We start from the raw sequence: 22,547 nt of genomic DNA on the forward strand, positions 1-22,547 counted from the left end.
GGTTAGTAATATGAAACTGGATGTATACTAAACTCTAAAACAACAAACAGATGACCGTTGGGTTCTCCATTGTACTGTCTATGGAGTTTTACAACCCTAAGAGACAGATAAGGTGTTCAAAGTATTTTTAATCACAGCCATAAAAAGCCATAACACAAAAAAGCATTTTCTTCTTTTATTCTGATATAAACAAAGCACAATGCAGAACGATTTTAAGACCCTCTGTTACAGGTCACAAGATTTTGTTTAATATGTTAATCACTTACAACATAGCGGAACTTGTAAAGTTGTGTAAAGTCACTGGCCTGTGGATGAGTGTGTGCGTGAATGTCTGAGAGAGGGATCAAAGCTGAGTCAACAAGTTCCTGCCCAGACAGAATAGATGCCAAGAGAGAGAGGAAAAACACAGAGTGAGAAAGAGAGAGAAGCACAGTGTGTAGAGAGGACTCTTCAGACAGACAGGGAGTGTTAGGTGCAGAGAACACTGTTGCAAATTCTTTAGTTTTGAAATGTATGGAATTTAAATCTGACCGCAGAGAGTGCAGACTTGGCCAGGAGATGTGGTGCTCCTGAATGTGATTAGCGCGAGCAGCAGTGATTTCTTATGAAAACAGGAAATATTAACAGCTGGAATGTCAGCTCAAGTGTGGCCCTGCTGACTCCTTCTCAGAAACACACCACAGAAAGGTCTGCTGCATCAGAGACCAACAGACTGATCCCACTGCAGTGGCAGGATCTGGACAAAATGACCATGAAATCCTGTGAAATCTGGTTTGGAAATTAATGAGGAACAATATCTGCTAATGAATAAGCTACAAAGAAAATCGTTTTCAATAAGTAACACAAAATGCGTCCAAATTATCTAACAATTAATATGTTTTTTTTCTAAAGCAAATTTCATACAAACATCATCTCATATTTAGTAATATTTCATCAGAACAGCTGTCAAAGTCCAGCTGTCAAAGTCGAGCAACTGTTTCCATAATGACAGCTCTAATCTTGACTTGTCAGTTTGGAGAAAAACTCTAAACATGTAACTGTCATAGTCAGATACAAAATAAACATCTATATGAAAGAAAATGCTGCATGTGTGGATGCAAGGTGCGTACAGTACTGTAGGTTTGGTTTCAGAAGTCAGGGGAACACAATGAAGTCAGTGGTTTTTCAAACATTTGAAATATTTACATAAATTAATTTCAATCTAGCAAATAAATTATGATGGATCACAAATTGCGTAACATAACAGGAAGTACAGTAAGTTCTATAATCTTCAGTTTTTGTTGAAACTGCTGTAGAGATTCAGCCTACCCTCACTGATGGTGTGGACAACCTATTAGAAACACCTATTGTTATGCAATACTGTACAAGAGCACCACAAAGTACACTCTCCAAAACCATGAAGTTGAATCAGCACCTCTGTAAAACTGTTTCAACAAAAGCCAAACTTTATAACCTTTGTGAAAATAAGATTTATTGAAAGGCTATTGTATTAACCTGCATTGGAACTAGCTTGGTGTGTGTAATAAACTGGCATCTAAGTGTAGAGGAAGGTTTAGAAACTTTGAAAGTTCAACTTTAAGACAGACCTCTCCTGATTAAATGACCCTGAACTCACCACTCACCAAACAGGTTTGCAGTATAATTTCACCAGAAAAGCAATGTTCCTACTTCCTCCCATGAATTCCTCTCAACATCCTATATTTGCACTCCATCCTTAGTTTTGATTACTGCTATAAACGGTTCTAGTTCATTTTAACAATAAGAATAATTTTAGTGTAAAAGGGATCCATTAAACACGGACCCATGACATTGGTTACTGACCCAGAAATAACGGAAAGCTGATATTGTTAAATCTTACACTTTATCACTGCTGTCAGTGCGTTCACGCGAACTGGCATTTAAACTGTTTACCATGCACAAACTTGAACCTCTTCAACTCTTCTACTTTAACTGACATTTCAACAACAACTGTTTCAGTATTTCAAACATTTCAAATGTTTAACTGAAAAAGTTCAGCAGCCAACACATTTAAATGTTTAAAAAAAGTTGCCATTTTCTTATTACAATAAATAAGTTTAAAATATTTTGTGCCCAATGTTGCTGAAACCTTCTGCCATAATGTGACCAATTTACATGACGTGTTTCCTTTTCCCCCAGTTTATTTATTTTTCTTTCTGAATAAAACCTTTCTAAATAATTAAGAAAGATTAAAAAAAAAACATACAAACAAAATTACTGACTGCTCACATTGCTAACAGCCTTTCCGGAGGGGAAACTTCTGCGTGAATAATCTATAAGCCACATCAGACTGGTCCACGGCTGAGAGAGACACACCCATACTTAACCTACAGATAAGGGGCTCTAAGAGCGAGCAAACTACTATTTGTTATTCCCTGGGTGGGAGACCACTGCAGTGTGTGTGTTCATAGCAAGCTTGTAAGTTTGATTTGATATACAAATGCAAAAAAAGTTAAGTGCATCAGCGAAACAGCATGATGTTCAGAGTGTTCCGATTCCTTAAAGATGCCCTGTGGTGTTTTCTTGGGGACAAAGAAAAAGTTGTTTATATTCAGTGTTTCTCACCAAAACGCACAGTGTGCAGCCTTGTGGTCTAATAAACGTGTCAAGTGCAATTTATTCCTTACTTTATTATTTATTCCTTGAATCGCGCCACCCATGTGCACATGCACAATACAAAAAAAAACAAAACGTTGTAATAACATTGCTCCTTTAGCGCTACTAGTGGTCTAAAACGCCATAGGGTGTCTTTGAATTTGCATATTTCCTGTTTTTCCTTTTCGTGTTTTCCTGAAAGGAAAATACTTTTTTGCCATTTCTGCGAAAATGAATGTTCACAGCTCACAGGTTCCACTGTGGTTTAGGGTATATGTGATTCTTCAGGGCCATGACTGTTCGGGGCAACACCTGACACAAGGCTGCCATGTTTGAGTTCCAGCTAGACTAGACTATCATGTAAGAAGTCTTATTACGCCTGCAGTCTTAAGGGGACAGCTGAGTTTTATGACTTTGGTCACTGACTCACACCCAAACCAACACATATGAGCTCTCACTGTTTGCTGTCTTACTGGTAATTGTTTAATATACAAGTACTTCACTTAAAGGCATGTACAGTAACAATTTCCATGACCTTCAAGTCAAAAATTGTGCATCTGTGACTGATATATTTTGTGCTTGCTAGATTTCAAATGCCCTCTTTTAGCTCAGAAATGGTAAAAGTGACCCATTTGAAAAAGCTGCTAATGCTAGGGTACTTTTCCAGAAATGTCTCAAAACTCATGACTACCAAAAAAAAAAAAAAAAAAAGGTTCTTTGGTAAAACTGCACAAGTGCTCTGCACAACTGAAAAATCAAAGCCCTGCAGTTATCCACAATGAAAACAACATTGAACACGAAGGCAGCATAAAACAAAGCCATAAGGGAACAGCTGAGTTTTATGACAAAACTTCCCTGGAGGTAAAGTATAGTCATATCCCATTTCCAGTTTCACAGAGTTCATGCTTGAAGAGAGAGCCCTGTATCAAAATACCGAGAGCCTGATCTTTCTGATCTTTTTACGCCTTAAAAGATGGACACACCACTCACTGGGTGACACGTCCAATTTTTGCCACTGCGCAAAGGGCTGAAAGCATCCAAAAAGGAAAGGGGAAGCAAGATTTGCATTTCTTGTCTTGTCATTCATCAAATGTAAATATCAGGGAGTAATTGAAACCTTCAAAACAGCCAAAATTCAAATGCATGGAAATCACTCTGGATTCACACACAGAGGAAAAGCAAAGTCTTGGCAAATCTGGTACTGACAACACCTGCTCTCATACTCAGTTCAGAACTGAAACGACAATGCTAACATCACATTACCCAAACTACTGTTACACAATTATGCAAAGACAATGTCTTAAGGAATAGTTTGACATTTTGGGAAATACACTTATTCACTTTTGCCAAGAGTTAAATGAGAAGATTGATACCGCTCACATGTCTGTGCATTATTGAACAAAGCTGTAGCCAGGAGATGATTAGCTAGTTTAGTTTAACATATTGCATCTAGTTTGTTTACTCCGTACATAAACACAAATGTAAAAATGACAATAAATGGTTTTAACTATTGTAACTACTGTTACTATTTCTTGAAGAACATGTGCTTTAACTGTCTTAGTAGGCGGATTTTTTAAAACAGATCCAGGCTAGCTGTTTGTCCCTGCTTCAAGTCTTCTAATCTAAGCCAACAGCTTTCTGACTCTCGCTTCATAACTGTCTAGTCATGAACAGGGTATTGATCTTGTCAACTCTTGGCAAGAAGGAAATAAGAGCATTTCCCAAAATGTCAAATTAAACTTTTAATGTAGAAAATTAAAATAGTTAGTACAATGAAACACATCCCAGTGTCTAGGCATGGCTAAGCATATGATACTCAAGACATGTGAACATCCCTTTTTATTTACCATGGCCAGAGGCAGTGGCAAAATCTTACAAAGACAGACCTGGGCCCTGTACTATGAAGCAGGATTTGGGGTTAGTGGGGTGAATTAAGGTTTAACCCTGGGTTTTCAGTCCTACGACGGTGGTTCAACTTCTTACTGGTGTAGATCACCATGGTAACATAACTTATGTTCAAGATAAGAGATCAACACGTATAAAAGATCCCGTGGAGCTTGGTGCTTGGAATAAAAAAAGAATAAAAGAGAAAAAGCTTGCTGTGTGTATCATTAGAGAGTCTCTTAGGAGCTCAAGAGTGTTCAGAAACCGACAAAACCCTTGTGCTTTACCGGTAACATCCTACAACAGAGACTGGCAATACAGCCTTGTACTTGTTGTACTTATAAGATATGAAAGTAAGCCTACTTACAGCTTTGAATTCTGTTTTTGTATTTATCTTTTATTTGCTCCCTAGTCTGTTGCACACCGCTCAGGTTAAGGAAGAATAAGGCTAAAATTATCATATACGCCATAAGAATACATCTAAGCAATCCATTAATTTAATGGAATATACAAATCTTCATATCTTCATATCATTTTTCATATCTTTTTTATTATAAGAAATCATAATTGAAATTACTCTTTATTTTCATTCTTAACTATTGAGTTACATTATACACTTAACTCTTGCACGGCTCTAGTTTGAATTCACCCATTGTCTTTACACTTTATCCTTGGTGTTATTTATGGTTTTTAATCATCCATTGTTTTTAAGTTTTATTCCTCTTTTATTTCCTATGCCTGCCTGTTTGTTCACACATTAGCTACTGTGTATTTTATTGTTGTGTTTTATGTGTAAAGCATTTTGTAACGCTGGTTTTGATAAGTTTTATACAAACCAAATTTATTATTATTATAAATGTAATTATAGTCCGCTCTCGTGCCCTAATGATGGGGCAGTGATATTATAAGCCTATTCATTTACGCATTCACACAGTCTGTAATTTTTTGCCAGCTGTCCTTCCTGCATTTGGCAGCTGCAACTGTATTGACGGGATTATGTGTTTTTAACTTCTTCGTATTTGTCTAATATTATAGTTTGCTATTCATTTGTAAAATATGCCGCTCTGCTGCCAGTAGACTTGTCCATGTTTGCGATTGGTGATATGCTGCAAACACCGCCCTTTTTATGTAAACGTGCATGTGGCTAGATTGGGGAAACCCTGGGTTGATTTAAAGAGTTGATAACCAGTGTCGTGTGACCGCTTATCCTGACTGCGGTTGTCAAGGTAAGTGAAGCCAGATAATGGAAAGATATCCTGGGTATGTTGAACTTGCTTCATAGTACAGGACCCTGTTCTTGTGTGAACAAGAAAAACAAATACACATGACAGTTACCATAACACAATAAACTAGCAGGGAAGTGATATACAGTTCTTTAAAAAGTGTTGACTTAGTGCAGACAACATTATCCTTAGGAATTCACACTTGACTCAAACATCAAACAGTCAAAATTGGTTACGTTTGCTGTTGGGTCAAAATTTCTTATTTTGAGTTAAAGTCAAACATCAAAAAAAGAAATAAAAACTGCCTTTTTTAAAACCTTCATCACCATGTATTTGAGTTTATTATGGGTTTCTGAAAGTGTTCTAGATAATGAGGTGTTAAACAAGTGTGTAAAACTGCTATTACTACAACCTCTGACAAGCAACACCCACACACCGACACTTAAAAAGCAATATGCCACAGCAAACAACCTTTAAATCTGAAAGAAAAAAATCAAGCTAAAAAAAAATAAAAAATAAAATAAAACTCACTACTACATACAGTACAACATAACTAAGCACCATGATTAATCCATTTAGTTCACAGGTTCTTGACATTTGTGCCCAGGTGCCAAGAAAAAAGCGAGCGGCTTGAAATACACTCAATGTAGAGACACTGTTTGTACATATCATGAGGTGAAGAATGATACTGTCTTCAAGAACTCTTGATGCACTTTTAAAAGCAGTTCGTAAACTGACTTAACAAATATATAGGGAGCGAGATAACAATGTCAATGTGTTCAACAGCTAGTCAAATCTCTGAGTTAAAGATTCCTTTTAAGGTTTTACCCTATCAATTTTGGTCCGTTTCTTTGAATATATTTTATTAAGGGCATAGTGTTGATTCTTACCTTTGGTACAAAGGTTGTACAAAAGCATGGGGGAGTGTCCAAACATCTGGTAGACAACAATAAAACCAATGTGACTGTAAAAGGAAAGCTTTAGTAACAAGGCCTAAATTGGCATTGCTGACATCAGTAGTGTCACTATGTTTTGTAATGATATCAGTTGTTTGTATATTGATAGGGAACTACAGAAATGTTGCTAAAAGTTGCTGAAAACTGAATAATTAGCTGCATTTGCTTGCTGGCCTCAGACCAAATCAGCACCTATTGAAGATTTGAGCCACATTTATACAGTATGTGGTACAACGTGTGCTCGGCCATTTCTTTTTTAACACTGCTACATTGTATGTTTGGATTGACATTGACTGAAACATATCAGTTGAAAACCAGAATATAATCTAACCCAGGACCTACCATCTGAAATAAGGAAAGATAGAAGCACATATAATGTTTCTAATAGCACAATATCTCAAATGTATGTGAAATTACATATAAAGAGTCAAAGTGATGTTCAGTGCAATGAAATGTGTTTCACTGTTTTTCATTGCGTCAGACAAAAATCTTGATACATGTAAAACAAAAGCTTCAATAACTTATTTTTCAAGTAGAATTTACTTGTACAATTCAACTTAGTCAGTAAATCATAATATTGCTTTATTCCCCCAGTCCCACCTTAATCTATAGTACAGTACATCCAAGTCTAGAACTTTGATTTGAGGGACTAAATATGAGTTTAGGAGTGCGAATATGAGTCAGGCCTCACACGGCCCCTCTTACAACACAGATTACAGTAGCTTGGCTTGAATAATACACGCCATATGTTTGCATGTAAGATAGCCTTTAATTGGGGCATGTGAGCCCTGAAATCAAACCCATAATCCTCACAGTATTAACACCACACACAGTAGAGGGGTTTGGGGCTGGATTAGGCCTACAATTTGCAAGCAGTTGTGACATTAGCCTATACAGTATGTCCACATTGCGCAGCAATTGGATGACACAATTACAGTAAGTTTTATGGGTGTCTTCGTATTTAGCAGCCAACCACTTTTTTGCATAAGCCTAACATCAGCGTCTGCAGATACAACAGCTCTGCAGTAAATCCTAATTTATAATGTTCAGATTTTATTGATACTGTAATGGACAATTGAACAAAAACTTAACTGGATGTACATGTGTCTTAATTAGGGGTGTAATGGTACGTGTATTCGTCCTGAACCATTCGATACAGGACATTCAGTATGCGATTTCCTCGGTTCGGTGCGCCCTGTGACCCAAACAATTACTATCAAAATAGTATATTTATGTCCACTACTCTCACGCGTGGAACAGAAATTCTAGCGTGCAAGTTTTACCCGGAAAGTTTTGACAGAGCACCAGTTGTTGTCTATCAGCTGTAGTATGCTAGTCAGCTTAGCCCGGTTAGCCAGGTTAGTCAAGCTCATGTAGTGTCACAGCCTCCGAATGGCAAACACAAATGAGAGACCAGAGCTGAAGGATCCTCCCTGACATTTAGATCCAGTGTATTGAGCATTACGGTTTCCTGCTTAGTTACAGCGAAAATGGGCAGCGATTAGTTTCAGACTGTATGTTAATTTGATCAACTGAGGTCAGATGTGGAAACACTTCAAACATGTATAAGACGATGGCATCACCTGAATGTGTCGATTACAAAAACAGACTGGAAGGCGAGTCCTTCTCCCCACAGTGTTCAGGCAGCCTCTCACTGCAGATTCGAACCGTGCCAAATCAATAACTAATGCTATAGGAGTGTTTATCACTGCGGATATGCGACCGAACTCTGTCATAGAGAATACAGAATTTAAGCATATGGGCAAAGTGCTTGAACCCCGCTACAATGTGCCTTCACGTGTGCATTTTAGTCAGTCCGTTGTGCAGCTCTGTATAAACGAGCGCAAGCTGCAGTTGTTCAGGAATTATCAGCAGGTCAGCGTCTTACAAAGTAGCATTACTGACATTTGTGTTGATTATTTTTTCTAATTGTCAATATGCCAGTATTTGAGTGCCTTAACTGTCACTGTAAGAATTATGGCCAATGAGCCACTGTTAAATGTTTGCATTTTTCAAAATAAATGACAAAATGGTATTTTCTGCATTTTTTTCTTTTCCCTGCTGTACCGAACACATACCATGTACCGTGACCCTAAAACCAAGGTACATATTGAACTGTGAAGTTTGTGTACCGTTACACCCCTAATCTTAATTGTCCAGCCCAAATTTAAGACGCCACCTTGTGGGGTGGGATTTGGACCCATGCGTCCTTGAGAAGTATAGGATTTTGTAGGCTAATCAGCATTAGACCCCTGGACTGCTGGTGTACAGTATGTTAGCCTGGCCAAACAAACCCAGCAGACGGCTGGCCAGTTCATGCAAGAGCCAGAGATACCAATATAACCTGTAGCTCATGGCAATGGTCATAGTCATACTTCAACATTAATAGTTTAAAATAGTAACCAAGATAAAATTGTGTAGTTTTAAATGTTCACATATCCAACTTGGAAAGCAACAATCTACTCAAGATCTACAAAAAGTAAGGGGCATTAAAGTGAGAGAAATAAGACAAATCCGACATGCAAGGGCTTTTTCTCAGTCAAACACTATTTCACTAAATTCCAAGGCCATATCACAGTGGTTTTCAAACCTGAAATCAGTACTCACTATCATGTTCCAGTAGTAATTTACTGTTCATGTTCTGAAACTCAATACAGTTCACTTTCAGAACATCAAGGCTGACCTAGAATTTGCGGATTTGGGTGCACTCTTGTCTTGGGATGCAAAAGTATCCCAAGAGTGCAAGAGTGTGTCTTTAAAGCAGCATTAATCAATTAATCAAGCTGACAAATACACAGGCACCATGATATCACCAGATAATGAAGTTGTTACAGCTAACATGTTAGCAAACAGTTGCTTACTTACACATCTAGCAGGCAGAGGACATCCTAAGCATTCATTTGGAGTCATGGTCATGGTCACCTGATGAACATCAGTCCTAATCACTCACACTTTTAGTTCTGTTTTGGTCTCCACCAACTCCTGAGAAGAGTATCAGGCTCTTTAGCTGCTAAATGTCAGCTAGTCGCTAACTGTGACTGCTGTTTAGTGCTGGCTGTAAAACCAAACTAGAACCAAAAGAGGCTAAAAAACTCCATAGAGCTGCAGAGTAAGGTGATGATTGTGACACTTTCATATTACACATTCATTTGATGCAATGTTAATATCAAAAATGCAAGTTTGCAAGGCATATTGTTTTACTTACATATGGTATGTATCATAGATAACATAATAAATGGCTTTAAATAGTTTAAGAATTGTACATTCCCAAATCTTTGACTTAGACTTTACCTAAAGTTTCCTTCCAGGATCCATTTCGATCATTGTACAACTCAAATTTTGGTTCTCAATCCAACCTTTGGAAAATCCTGACATACTGGAGCTCAACTTGGCCTTTCTCATCTGACAGCAGCCCATCTGGTCAGCCAGTGACAGTGACACTCAGCTCCCTGGTGTATTTTTGTCTTGCTGCTTCTCCCCCTGTGCTGATAATATGTGCAGTGACACCCCCTTATAAGTCAACCCCTCATTCCAGGAAGTGACAGCTTGTGCAACGGCTGTTTTTTTCCCCCACAGGCATCATAGGAAAGTAGGAAATAGCTACATGAAATGGCCTGCGATTACCATCTCAAGGGTTGGCTGCATAGCAGTAGGAAGTGAAGATCAAAGCATAAATAAAAAAAAAAAAAAAAACACAAAAGAAATTCCATATACAATTGTTATAATACTCAGTTCAGTTATGATTCACAAACACAGATTGTGGTGTCACTCAAACACCGACTAGGGGACAAAGTTGATAAACAGTCATTGCCATAGTTTGGCTAGAATATAGGTCCCAGTACTTTTAATTTAATTAAAAAAAACTTTAGCAGTGCAGTGAATTAAAGATCATTTGCATGTGAAGAAGAGCCAATCAAGCACTCTAATGAACTTACTATCCAATGCTTTCAACCATTGCAGGTTGGCCTTCAGGCTTAGGGTTACCATTAGCCTCATCTGACATAGCATTCCCTGTAAACTACAGGGGATACGTCAAACGTCGGCTATTTTTTACCTGTGATCCAGCAGCAGGTTGTGTTTTCAAAAGGTACTTTTTTAATCTCACAGATTTCTGCTTTCTGACAGGAATGATTCTACAGTACATATGCCCAGAGGCCAAACCAGTGCTTAAATCCAACATCTCTGCATGCTGTGCCGCTCCGTTCTGCTCTTCTTCTCCACTGGAATGTACGTTAAAGGAATCCTGTGGAGGGTTTGACCACCAGTAGCACTATGGAGCAATGTTTGGGTGGATCCTTGTTTTGTGTGTGGCATGAAACACAACCTGCCATCGGTTTAACACTATTCCGCTGATCGACAGTTGGCGGTGGTGACGGACCAAGAAATGTAGCAATGCACCGACAAAGGCAGCGAAGTAGAAGACTGCCAGCTAGTAAACCTGGGCTGTGTCTGAAATCACTCCATATTTACTATAATATTGCACTACATTTACAGACCATATTATTTGAGTGTCTGAATTCTGAGTGTATAGATTTATCCTTTATATAGTGCCCTAAAAAATTCCACAATGAAACGAAAAAAGTAGACTCTGCTAATAATCCCACAATGCAATGCGCCGCATTTTATGGATGCGAAAATTACCGTTGTGAGTCTCTACAGCTGTCAGTGAAAATGCTAAATGATGATGATGATGATTAAGTGTTTGAAAAGTCAATTTATTGCTCACTGTAGAGTAAACTTTTGAGTGTCCATTATATAGGGAGCAGTGAATGAGTGAACGAGGGGGTGATTTCGAACACAGCCAAGGATGTAGGGATGGGACAATATACGATTTTATCACGGATCGGGATAAAAAATATTCAAGATAAGCTGATCGTGGTGAATTTCCATTATCAGGATAATCGTGAATATCCTTCACGAGTGACTTGAAAAGCCCAATGCCAATCCCAGTTGGACTTTATTTTGTTAAAGGGTAATTCCTGTATTTCTTAAGTCAGGGGTAAATTATATATACTGATGCAATTGATGAAATTGTTGTCTGTAGCAGTTGACATCATGGTAGAGAAGTGAAAAATAGAGCTTAAAAAAGATTTAAAAAATACAGTGCCATTTTAAGAGTTTTAAGCATATTGTGATGATTATAGGGATAATAACATGAATCGCAATTATTTTGGCCAGGATAATCATGACATGAAATTTTCATATTGTCACATGCCTACATGGATGTAAACAACGCAGGATATTGAATATTTTTACATTGGTTTTGCAAATGTTTTATGAAAAAGGAAATGCATTCAACACGTTTGTTAGACTTCAAGGATACAGACAATGTGTTTTGTGAGTCACAATAAATGTAAACATAACTTGAGTTTGTTTACAAGAAAGCCCCCACAGGGCACTTTTAAGTCAGCAGCTGTGGCTGGCACAGTCTGTGGAAACATTGCATTTAAAATTTGGTTTTGCCTCGGGAAAACATTTTATCTCTCCGGGCAGACAGCAGATATCTGTGGGATCATGAAAATACCTTTGAAGATACAACCCGCTACTGGAAAACAGGTAAAGGTTTGCGGTGGGAACGCTATGTGACCAAATCATGGAGTAACGTACGGAGTGCTGAGGTTACAAATGGGGCAAGGGTTACTATTGATGACACCAATCTGACAATCGTAGAGTCATTGAAAATTCTTCAAACTGTTTTGGTATAGCTTTTCATTGCACCGCCCATAATCAGTTTTCTGATGTTTTGCAGTGTCTGGATAAATCACATGCAAAAAGCACAATATGGCAGAGATCTTACATAAAAACGTACTTTACCTCTGAAGTGCTCAGTGGCAAGAACGTTTTAAAAGTGCACATGGTTTAGTCAGCAGTAACTGTGAAGAAACAGCAGCAACAAGGTAACACAAGCCTTTTTCCCTGCAATTAGCCCTGTTTAAAACCACCATTTAGCAGGGATTTGTCCAAGTCCTGTACCTCTGACCTGTTAGCCCTTTATGCTGACCAAGCTGCTTCTGACCAACACTCACATTTAGCAACTATAAACTACTTGCAACAATTGCTCTTCTTAATGCTTATGTATCTCAAATCCATAATCCATGTATATGAATGGGGCCATAAAAACACCAGTGGATTCCCAGTTCTCTCTCCTCAAGACAAACAGCAGTCTCATATTCTGACCTCTGCACTGCTTGGCAGGCTTAAAAAAAAAAAAAAAAAAAAAAAAAAACTCATTAAGTTTGGATGCAGATCCAGTTTTAATAAAGACTAATCCATTATATTACTCAAGTGCAAATTTAGTGAAAGTTTATCCTACTGCTGAAACATCAGTCCACAAAAACTGAGGGTTCGGAGATGAGACGAGCCTTCTCGCCTGACTGGATTTCAGGTTTCGGAGGACGTGGAGCCACAGGACTCAACTGGAGGATGAGAGGAGGGACACACTTACTGTACATCAAGTTCACATGCACCACCCTGAAGCTTCTGAGGGAAGAGTGCACTGCTAAAGTCGGTGGGCTAATTTGCGTGCTCACTATCATCACTTCATCTCATGATGTCCCTCTTTGTGCCTTTGCAGCTTGTTTGAAGGGGAAAGTCTACTCAGGCAACTAGTGTCCATTGTGGGATGAAATTATTAGCGACCCCCTCTCCTTTTATACCCTTCCAGGGGTAGGCTAAATATGATGCAGGTAAAAATCAAGCTAACCTTATTTTACGCTTCCTTTTAATCTGTGGATTAGAGTATGAATCATATCTGATAGTCAAGCAGTTATAGCTTCAGTCCATCGTACACCTAGTAACTATTCATTACATTGATGGCAGTAAATTGCAGCAAGTTCATATCTGTGGTTTGCCTAATTTTCATCACAGACTAACACTGCTTCTGTAAACCAGTCGACCACTAACCCTTTGTTTGGGGCCTGCCCACGTCACCTGTTGCACCTCTACCATCTATAAAGTTACAGCCAAGGATGAATAATTCAACAGCAGCAAGGTACCCATAACAGTTAGCTTCAAGCGAGCATTACACACAGACAAACCAATTATAATTTCCCTGGCAGTGTGAGCAGGATGTCAGACATTAAGCATTTCAAAGTAACATTCCTGATACGCGCTCTGCCGCTGCACTTAACGCTCAGAGAGGAAAGTGCGGCTGTCAGCTACTCACACCGGAGAGTCCATGAAGAACAAACAGCAGTCCCGCTAGAGTCGTCCGGGTTTTATCCACAGTATGTCGGCAGTGAAAGTCCCAAACTATCCTCACATGTCGGTTAACACGTTAATGTCGGCGCTGTGGTTCTCCCGAGCGACCTGTTCCTCACATGACAGCCGCCGTGTGTCTGCCGACCCCGGTGTTGTAGACTAGCGTCTAGTCCGACTACATGACAAAGCGTGAACTTCCGGTTAGTATTTTTCTAGAATAAAACTCATTAACTACCAGTGAAGTGGTAAAGTAGAAGAAATAATTGAGGTTTTAAATTCTAGTCGCAGCCTATGGCCCATGTCTTTGACCCATGCCTGTCGCTGTATTAGGGCTGCAAGAATTCAGCATTCTTGGCAGCTAGCTAATTAGCTTTTTCTCCTCTGTATCTTGTCAAGAATTTATACATTATGCAGCCAGGTCTGATATTTATATAATATAATAAGACAGTTTTTACTTTTCGCTTTATTGTTGTTGAAGTTTACAATGGTTTTTAAGTTTGCAAGCTTAAATTCGCACACAGAAAAAGTATACCATCAAAAATAATTTATGTCAACACAATCCCTGTCTAAACTCAATTTTGGTGCGTTAGTCCCTTAAAGGATGTATTAACTAATTACTCATTTATTTTTATTTACGTAAATAAAGTCCTTCCAAATAGCGTACTACAACTATAATCTAATAAAATATTCAGTTTGATTGCAGAAGTCACACCTGTACACTAAGACCTACTTTTATTTTGAAAGTACATTTGCCCCATGTCCGGTACTGCTTTGTCTGTCTGTAGCTACCTTGACACCGCTAGTGCGGAATTTGAAAAAGCTGCGCTTCCCATCGCCCCTAAAAAGACATACAAACACATGCTTGCTTGATTTTGTTACTGGATCTATCAACTACATGTGGTGGACTTTTTTTCTCTTTTAGTAATTCAATAATTCATTCAACATTTTCAAAAGCATCCTATTGAGATCATCTACAGACAGTTCTGTACTTTTATTGTTACAGATTTTATTCATTTGAATCTCTCCAGATTAGCAGTTGAAAGATGTTGGTGATGTGAGTCCAAAGTCCATCACCTGAAGGGCTCGAGGTCACATCTCAGTATCAGCGTTGACCAATGCATCAAGTGCCTACCAGCTCAGAGGATGCTCTTCCTTGGCTGACCTCTGACCTCCCTGTGGAGGGGAACATGAGAAAGACAGCTTTCCAACACACACTAGTATTGTGTCACATTATGATTAATGAAGTATTTAACTGATGTAGTTTCCTGTTTGTTGATTCTCAGGTAATGTTTCAAATAATTGTGAAATAATGTTGTCCTTACTGAGTGCTTTAATGACTTTATCATCCTTTATGGTAGGCTGTACTTTCTATGATTTCAGCCCCAATAGGACTTACAGAAAGTGTGTGTGGTGCTTTTAAAGGAACCCCATCATACTTAATGTTACAATACTATCATTTGATGATGATTTTTTGAAGAAGTATATTAAACTATATGTTGTTTTGTTCAGTTTTCTAAGACACACACACTTACCACACCAGCTTTTATTGCTCTGTGACAGCTGTCTTCTGAAGTCATAAGAAAACTGCACTTATGTTGAACATGCTCTCTGTATCTCACCTATACAGACAGAGAGGAGAGAAAGAGACACTGCAACAGCCACTGCACACCTGACACTGTATGTACAGTATGAGAGCAATGCGTCAGTGGTCACTCATTTCTTTTGGCCTATTTACAGGGAGTGAATGATGCTTCAGAGCCACATGCCTGCTGCACTATAGCAGGGGAGGCACCTACAATCCTTAGTATTTCAATTCGAAATGGCAGCTGCGTGAGGCCATTGTGCTTCTGGAAAGACAGTGTGTATTAGCAGATGTCTCAAAACTTGGCCAAATGAAACCAAAACCAGCTGCATGGCTAGTAACCGCTACATGAGTGATAAAATACAGGTTTTGTAATTTGAGTAAAACAGCCCTTTAACATTTACACCTGCATGAGCCTCCATGAGCCTTTATAAAATTACATTGCCAACTGCAGTATATTTTATAGTTTGCACTAAAAAGTGTACTTTTCGGTACAAAATGTACTACTGAACCTCTATGTTTGAATGTTCAGAATGGGATCCACTCAGTTAATGAGAAACATCCTGGTAGCACACACGTGTGCATGTATGTATGCACATACTTTTTTACTATGCTTTTGCTTATTCCATCCTCATTTTCAACTTTCCAGTTCTGACTTTTACCCTGAGATGTTTTGTCCTGCCCTGCCCTCAGGTGGTGGAGGACTGCTACGACATCACAAAGTAGTACAACGTCTTCTTTATTCAAAGAGAGGACATACTGTATTTGTCAAGCGACAGTAAGGTCTGACCCCAAAGCCCCAGGTTCTGTTTTCTCGTAACATGATTTTTAGTACAATATCTACTGATATAATAAGGTCCTAAAGGTGAGTCCTGCTGCTTTATTATCTGATAGGCCTTTTTGACAGCAGACATTTTGACTTGTCATAAGTAGGAACGGCACAGGTGTTACTAATAACATTAACAATGGCTCTGTTCTATTCAAGTGCCCCAGTAAGTCATGACAGTGTGACAGTGAGCCAACATGCACAATATAGGAGCAGATAAATGGAATTTGTCCATCATTCATTTTATTATTTACGCCTGTGTTTTTCCGACTGTGACGTGTCAAAATGTCTTGAAAACAGGCTTAATTTTAGGCCCTGTATTATAGTCCTGTGTCCTGTGTCCCTGTGTCAAAATCTTCATTGGTTCATCTGATATTGTGCTCACATAGTGATACATACTGTAATAGGAGTACTACCGTATGCACAGGTTCATGGAGGCCCAGCAGCTAATTTCTGCCCCAGAGCCCCCAAGCAGTTTAATGCGACCATGTTCGCAGTAAGTGGATAAAAAACAATAATGTAATATGTTGGTTTCCTCAATCCAAAACTGGATTCTCAACTAGGCAAAGTGGGCAACTACCCCAGGGCCCCAAAAGCCTCTTGTCTACTGCATGTCAGTTGGTTTTGTTAAGTAGATTAATTGCTAATTTGTTAGGGAATCTGCATCACTAAAGTACGATATCAACCAAGATGGGTCCTACATTAAATGGGTCAGACATTAATTAATAAAGTTTATATTGTGGTCACAGGGTGCATATTCCTAAATAAAATTGTGTTTAATCAAATCACCGTGAAATTATTGAAGGGGGGTCAATGGGGTCCAATAGGCCCCTCTAACAGGTTAATCCAGCCATGCTTAGCTGTAAACCAAAATTACTAACAATGAAACAAGATTCCCTTAAAATATCATGAATTACATTAAAAAGCCTTACATCTTAGATTTACTTAATAACATTACATGTTCATTTGTACCTTAGAAGGACCTCCATTTTTTAATTAAGGTACACATTCATGGGTTCAACCCAAACATGGAGACAATTCATGGATAAATTAAAGGATTGTAACAAAATAATATAGTATTTTTTAATGAATTAAGGGGGTCTTAAGTGGTAAAAAAGCTTAAGACTAAAACCATGAAAACCACTTGTTAGCTTAATTGAGAAATGAAAGCCCTTTTAAAGTATAAATTCAGAGATGGTTTTTTGTGTTTTTTTGGTCATTTCAAGGGGGGTTTACCCCTTAAAACTCCTTAAAAGGTGAAAATAATCCAGATTTTCAAATGACTTTTACAAGACTGTAGATAAATTCTCAAATTGACCAACATACCGTTATATTGGAAAATATGTACAACTAAATAGTGTAAAAATATATTCACATTTAGATGGGCTAAATTATGTCCAACAACAAAAATCTACTCAGATGGGGGATCTGTATTCTGATATCAATGTAGTATGCCCAGCCCAAACGGGCTTACAAGACTATTAATTTCCATGTACATAGTTGTGAGACCAAATATACAAATTATAGGAAAACATGAATAGTATATATTTATACTTGACATGCATCAAATAAACGTTTGTTCTGCATTCTTACAAAGGTGCATGCAGGTTATCATATAGAGTAGCGTTATGGGGCACATGCTATGCAAATTCATAGTAGTAACCTACATTATTTGTACAAAACTAACGTAACTCACCCTCCATTGTGGAAAACTCATGAACGTGTACTCAGAGCACGAGCTGAGGCAGTTACGGAGCTCGCCGAGGCGTGCACTGCTACGTCCTGCAAAACCACACCCTATAGTTTTTAGGGAGCCAGTGAGAGCTGCTCAACCCCACCCACATTGAGGGACGCCCCAAATTGCACACTGCAGGGAGGGGCTTCTCACCAGTGGCCCCCATTCTAAAAACAAAGTGTTCTGTGGGCGGGGCTAAATGAGTGCATTTCCTGTCAGGTGACTCAGCACTCAAATATCACAGCGGAATGTAATGATGCAATAAAGGCAAAAGACTGTTGTCATCACATAATGCGATGATGTCACCAAGCATGTAATTTGAAATGTAGAATCTTCACAGTACCAAGGTTTCAGCACACAGGTCAGACCTAAACAACCAAACACTCTCATTGAAAAACTACAATAATTTCTTTGAAAGCATAAAGATGGAGGCAAAGAACAAGGAAATAAATAATTTCACTGCAGCTACAATTTCGGCTCTGAGTGAAAATAAACACCAGCTGATACATATGGTTAAAAATCTCACAGAAAAACTGGAGAAGATGAAAGGCATTTCAGAGGAAAATATCACACTGAAAAAGCAAAATGATATTTACAAATCCACTAACGAAAACAATAAGTTATTAAAGGGGGAAATCCAGGAACTGAAGAAGCAGCTGCAGATAAGGAAGGAATGTTGTAAAAGCTGGAAGGAAGAGCAGGAACATTGCTTGAAATGGAAGGAGCAACTGAACCAGGTGACCAAAGAGAGAGACCTCCTTAGTAAGCAGTTGCCGCACTACAAACGGGAATGCTTTGGGTTTAGAAAGAAGAGCAGGGACCTGGAAATGGCTGTGAGCCGGCTGGAGAAAGAGCTAGTGGAGAAAAAACATGGCCATGCGCTGGAGGTGGAGAAACTTCAGAAGGAGAAAAGCAATCTGGAAAGCAAGCTATTAATTGCAAAAAAATACAGATGGGAAATTGCCCAAAAAGAAAAAGCCCTCCTCGAAGAAAAGAAAAGGTGTTCTGACCTTGAGGAACAACTGGCAAACAAAAAGCTACACACCAACCAAACAAAGACAGCTATCAGTGTGCCCTTGGACATACCACATGATGTATTCAAGCTGTACAAGAATAATCAGGGGCTACAGGACAGGCTGGTCACCAAGACCCAAGAACTGACCACCAAGTGTAGACAACTTGAGAGGAAGGATCACATAATAGATGAAAAGGAGAAGGAGTGTGAGGAGCTGAAGCACAGTATGTCACGGCTGCTGCCTCCAGAGAAATTAGAGTTGATCTCAAAGTGCCAGTGGAAAATCAGAGAGCAAAGTAAAAAGATCAAGGCATTAATGGGACAGGTTAACATGTTGCAAATAAAAGCTGAAGAGTACAAGAGTGAGAATGAGAGACTGGTTGACAAGGTAGCAGCCATCAAAAAGTTATACCTGAAAGAGAGAATGCTGAACACAGATTTGAGGGAGGCCTTGACGAAGAGTGGAGCCGAGCAGGTGCCTGAGGACAAATCAGGTGCCACCCAGGTCCCACCCAGCTCCAATGTGTTGCACAAGCAGTCAGGAGAAAAACTGGTCCATACCAAGGTGCAAACCCTCGAATTTGGTCCCGCCCACCTTCCACCCATCTGCAATGCGTTCCAGCCGGAGCCTGACGTTAAATCAGTTCACACCCAGACACCCACCGTCACCAAAAAGATCAAGTTTCCTTCTGAAGAGAAATCAGACCTACCCCCCATAACCAAAAAGATCCATTATAACTCTAAAGGCAAATCGAGTTATACCCTTCTCCCACCCATCTCCGGCAACTCTCTCCAGCCTCAGTCAGCAGCATGTCAGACAAAAATCTTCATAACTGAAACAAATGGTGGCCAATGCTAAATTTCTTAAAACGTGGGTGGGAGGAATTTTCCCTGTGATGTACCAAAATGTCCTCAATGAGAAACTGCAAAACAGCAATATATGGGCAGCCTTGAAAATCAATATAATCAGGCTGCCTCGCCCTGGAAGGGGGCCCCTCTTGTGTGATTCTTCCCAAGGTTTTTTCCATTTCCACCATTATTGGTTGTTTTGGGAGTTTTTCCTTGCCCGCTTGAGGGTCGGTGTCCTGAACACTAGGTAATGAGGTCATTCAGGAATGACAAAACTGCTAATAATAATAATTATTATAATAATAATTGATAATAATGAATATAATAAGTGTTAAAGAAAAGAAAACTGAACTAAATAAATAAAAATGTCAGAAAAAAATAAAATTTTAATAATGAAAAAAATGAATTTAATTGTTCTGTTATATATTCATTTGTCAATCTGTCATATATGTTTTTTTTTAAAACTCATTGTTTCATATTTATAAAATCATAATCTCTTTTCTCTTTCTGTAAACTATTTTTGATGACTTATTTCTTTCACCAAAGACCAAGAGTCCATCATCTCCAAAGAAGGTTTTTGAAACAGTGGACCAGAATCTGAAAGACTTGATAAAGGAGAAAAAGTCTAAGATTCTGTTAATAGTTGAGATTGGACCAATGACACAACAGCTGCCTGTGGCTCTTGATGCTCTAAAAGGAACTGAAGTGATTCACACAGAAATGAAGCCTGACAATATCATGCTGTGTAGTACCACACTGAAGAGTATTTTATTGAACATTTTATCCACCAAAACACATGTGTCTGGTTTTGGAGATGCTAATCCAGAATCTGGAAAAAAAGAGAAATTAAATAAAGAATCCATAAACTGACATTATCAGGCTTGTAAATCACATGTTTATTCAGCACTTCACTACAATCTATCCTGACCTGTTTCCTGCTGCTTGCCTATTAAAATTCCTCTTAATTATAGAACACTCTGTTTAATTAACTTGATGGATGCACCCAGTCTGATCCCACAGGGAAGGAGAGAGTAGAACAGAGAGAAAATGAGAGTCAGAGTTCCTTGGGTGGGTGCTAAAGATTTTCTTCTCCACTTGGGTATTACAATATGTGTTAATGATATATTGGCTATACAATAGATGCTTATATAATTAGTTGTTGGTTGCATTTTCTGTGTACTTGTGTTACTCTGCTACCTCATAGAGATCGTGAGGCTTTCAATTGTCTCATTCTCATTGTTAGAGGATTTTTCCTGTTTCAGTTATTCTGTTTATGCAGCTTTACTTTCATTGTGGGGTAAATAAATATTTAACTTCAGGGATGTTTTATTGTCCTTTTGCCCTCATAGAGAGACAGAGATGTTGGAGGCAAAGGAGGAGCAGAAAAATCCAGAAAATGAGACTGAAGAAGGGTGGAGTTCCTCTAGAACGGCTTCTCCTGCCTGTTCAGTTGCTCTCAGCCCCAGGGCTGGTGCATATGAACAGAGCAGCACACAGAGCCTTGCTCGTGTAGAAGAGGTAGGCAAATGCTCACATGTAAACAAATCAGGGTTTCCCTGAGATTTCCAGTTCGTCAGGGGTCATTCCCTGTCTCTATGCTGCAATGCTCTGACTGTGGAGGTAGACACACATGCACATGCCACACCCATGCACATACACACATTTCTGAATCATGAACCTCAGTGAGGAGAATCCCCTCTTTGTTGCCAGCATGCAGAATATCGTTCTACTTGCATTGATGTAATAAAATGCTGAGAATCTTTTACAACTCAGAGGAGTCTTCATGATAGTTCCCTGATTAATAACTTATAGTATTTATAATGTTTTATAATTAGGAGTTAGATACCACTGTCATATCTGTCCATTATATATGAAGCTGGATCCAGGAGACAGTTGGTTTAATTAAGCATAAAGACAGGAAGCAGGGGGAAACACATGAAGTAGTAAAAAGCAGTAAAACAATTTGAATTAATCTTAATTAAGTTCTACAGGTTCTCTTTTTGTGTTGGTAGGTGTTTGATGTCTTGCTGCTGTGTGGTCATCTGCAACCTGGTGAGAAGCTGCTGGTCACAGTCTCCTTCTACGGCCAACAAAAATGTCAGCAGAGAGGTGGTAGCTGTAGAGAAGAAATATACAGTGGTGTGCAAAAGTGTTTGCCCCCTTCCTTATTTCTTATTTTTTTTGCATGTTTGTCACACTTAAATGTTTCAGATCATCAAACAAATTTAAATATTAGTCAAAGATGACACAAGTAAACACAAAATGCAGTTTTTAAATGAAGGTTGTTATTATTAAGGGAAAACTAAATCCAAACCTACATGGCCCTGTGTGAAATAGTGATTGTCCCCTAAACCTAATAACTGGTTGGGCCACCCTTAGCAGCAACAACTGCAATCAAGCATTTGCAATAACTTGCAATGAGTCTTTTACAGCACTGGGGAGGAATTTTGGCCCACTCATCTTTGCAGAATTGTTGTAATTCAGCCACATTGGAGGGTTTTCGAGCATGAACTGCCTTTTTAAGGTCATGCCACAGCATCTCAATAGGATTCAGGTCAGGACTTTGACTAGGCCATGTAGGGCCATGTAGGTTTGGATTTTGTTTTCCCTACTACCCCTATGTTTCTGCTCGACAACCGCTACTACAATTATTATTATTAGTCT

General features: G+C 38.8%; 1 protein-coding gene across 13 annotated transcripts in view; it reads right to left on the reverse strand.

The window, feature by feature from the left end:
- mical2b (microtubule associated monooxygenase, calponin and LIM domain containing 2b) overlaps positions 1–14,046 on the reverse strand; it is a 68,652-nt gene extending 54,606 nt beyond the window's left edge. For all 13 annotated transcript variants that reach the window (XR_006377629.1, XR_006377630.1, XR_006377631.1 and 10 more), the window contains exon 1: positions 13,842–14,046. The gene's annotated coding sequence lies outside the window, so the exon portion shown is untranslated. The remainder of the gene's footprint in view (positions 1–13,841) is intronic.
- Between the last annotated feature and the right edge of the window lie 8,501 nt (positions 14,047–22,547).

This window comes from Siniperca chuatsi, linkage group LG4, assembly GCF_020085105.1.
Source record: "Siniperca chuatsi isolate FFG_IHB_CAS linkage group LG4, ASM2008510v1, whole genome shotgun sequence".
Lineage (NCBI taxonomy): Eukaryota > Metazoa > Chordata > Actinopteri > Centrarchiformes > Sinipercidae > Siniperca > Siniperca chuatsi.